The following is a 2947-nucleotide window of genomic DNA, read 5'->3' as shown; positions in this document are numbered from 1 at the left end:
CCCTTCCCGCGGCCCGCCCCCGCCCGCCGATGCCGTTGCCATCATCGCCCCTGCCTCCCCCGCCGTCGCCATCGCCAGAGCCCCCGCTGTGAGCCGTCGCGCCCATCCGGCTCAAAGCATGTTTTTTATTAGATTAATTTCTTATTAGATTTATTACATTAATGTTTTTGTTCACAGCATGTTTTTGTTTATATATGTATTTTTTTGTTCATTTGTGTATTAATGTTTTTGTTGCATATATGTAATTTTTTTCAATGTATATATGTATGTGGTAGCTATATATGCATGATGAGGGGGGTGGGGGTCGATATACCCCCTCCCCGATAATTTCAACATGAGCGGAGAGGTCGATATAGCCCCTCCCCGACAACATGAGAGAGGGACGAGGGGTCGAGAGAACTAAATAAGATGATGATGTTTATGATGTTTTTTTCCTGTTGATGATGTTTTTTTCTGTTGATGATATGATGATGTTTTTTTTTCTATTGATGATATATATGATGATTTTTTTTTCATATATGCATTTTTTCATATATATGATGATGTTAGTGGAGAGGAAAAAGTAAAATAAGGAAAAGGAAAATAAGTAGAGAAAGAAGGAGAAGAAGAAGGAGAAGACGAGGAGAGGAAGAAAAGGAAGAGGAGAAGAAGAAAGGAATAGAGGAGAAGAAGAGAAAATTAGAATATATATTCTATTTTCTCTTTTCTCCTCTATTCCTTTCTTCTTCTCTTCTTTTTTTTCTTCTTTTTTTTCTTCGACACATGGGGGGGTTCGAGAACGTCGGACATTCATGAGAGAGGCGAGGAAGAAGGGGAAGAAGAGGGAGAAGAAGAGGAGAGGGAAGAAGAGGAAGTCTTCTCCTCTATTCTTTCTTTTCTTCTTTTTTCTTCTTCTTCTTCCTCTTTATTTTATCGGGAACGAGGGTCGTCGAGAGGTCGAGGAGCGGTAGAGGAGAAACCCTAAATAGAAAGTATCGTCGGTGTGAGATACATGTACCGTCGGTGTCGGACACTACACCCACATCCCACAAGTGGCGCGGGCTTCGACGCCCACGTCACTTGTGGGACGTGGATGTAGTGTCCGACACCGAAGGCCACATGTATCTCACACCCACGATACTTGCTAGCTATTTAGGGTTTCCTCTACCGAAAAGAAGAGGAGAAATAAATAAGAAGAAGAAAAAAGAAGAAAAAGAAGAGGAGAAGAAGAAAGGAATAGTGGAGAAGAAGAGAAAATAGAATATATTCTCTTTTCTCTTTTCTCCACTATTCCTTTCTTCTTCTCCTCTTTTTTTCTTCTTTTCTTCTTCTTCTTCTTCTTCTTCTTCTTCTTCTTCTTCTTCTTCTTCTTCTTCTTCTTCTTCTTCTTATTAGCCGGAAGTAGAGAGAGGTTTCCTAGTGTCAAAGTATTGAAGAAATCCATGCCTTCATCGTTAGCCGGAAGTAACCAGGGCATGTTGGTACGAAGTTCTGCAAAGTTGTTCTGGAATGGAGTCCCGGATAGAATAATCCGCCTTTTGGTACGAATTCAGCAAAGGCCTTCCAAATAGCGATATTCGGAAGGCTCTTGCTGAACTTTGTATCAAAAAGCGAATTATCCTATGTGGGACTCCGTTCCAGAACAACTTTGAAGAGCTTCGTACCATCATGCACATGTTACTTTCGCCTAATGATGAAGACATGGTTTTATTGAATCCCTTAACACTAGGCAACCTCCCGACCCCTCGGCGATCCTATCGAACATGAGAGGAAGAAGAGGATAAAAAAAGAAGAGGAAGAAGAAAAAAAAGAGGAGAAGAAAGAATAGAGGAGATCTTCTCCTCTATTCTTTCTTCTCCTCTTATTTTTCTTCTTCTTCCTCTTTTTTTTATCGGGAACGAGGGTCGTCGAGGGACATAGATGTAGTGTCGTCGTTGTCGATATATACCCCCTCCCGATAGCTTACTATGATTAGGTAGCTAGTTCTACGTTTGGCACTAATATATCCATCTGTCATGTTTGAATAATAATTGCCATGTTGTAAATATTTGTAGAAACTATGGACACCGCCCTAGAGGAAGCAACAAAAGAAGCGTTGTTGAGGGACATAATCGCAGAAGGAAGTGATGCCATCTCGTTGTTTCTCAATGAAACCGATGGTCTGAAAGGAGAGGGTGAACAAGCTGGCTACGGTGACCTAATGCCGGTGCAAGAAGAAGAACATGAGGACGGCTCCGGTGACCCAATGCCGGTGCAAGAAGGAGACCGTGATGACGGCTCCGGTGACCGAACCGAGTCCGGCCAGGTATATATATTAGTTAAGCCTATGCTGACTAGCTGATTGATGCACTCATTGTTTTGGTATGTACACATATTAATTAAGTCTTTGTTCCTTTTTCTAGCCCTCCGAATCGAGCACAACTTCAGTAAAGAGACGAGGCCCGAAGAAAAAGTTGAGCTCGGATGAAAAGTTTGAGATCATAGCAATCGCGCCCGACGGCCAACCTATTGAACCCCTCCGGACAAAGAGCGCATTTGTTGCTCAGTGCGGGGTTCTGGTTAGGGACAAGATCCCGATAAGCATCCAGCAATGGTTTAAGCCGGCTACAGAAGACCCTAAGGTGTCTTATGTCAATGATATGCAGAAAAATGATCTTTGGACTAAGCTGAAGTCAAATTTCACCCTACCGCCTGAGGATAATCCAGAGAACCCAGTTAAAGAGAAATTAATCAAGTCTTTTGCTCTGAAGAGGATGGCAGAACTATTCAGGAGGTGGAAGAAAGAGCTGAATAAGTTTGTCGAAAATAATGAGACACCAGAATTCAAGGGCAGATATGAGAACATCAGAGATCACTGGCCCGCATTTGTGGCCCACAAGACATCAGAAAAGAGTAAGAAGATGTCGGTGACAAACAAGCAAAATGCTGCGAAGAAGAAGCTTCACCATCGCACGGGGTCAGGTGGCTA

The sequence above is a fragment of the Triticum dicoccoides genome, chromosome 7A (genome assembly GCF_002162155.2).
Source record: "Triticum dicoccoides isolate Atlit2015 ecotype Zavitan chromosome 7A, WEW_v2.0, whole genome shotgun sequence".
Classification (NCBI taxonomy): Eukaryota; Viridiplantae; Streptophyta; class Magnoliopsida; order Poales; family Poaceae; genus Triticum; species Triticum dicoccoides.
The sequence above is the reverse complement of the archived record's forward strand: the minus strand, read 5'-3'. Positions refer to the sequence as shown.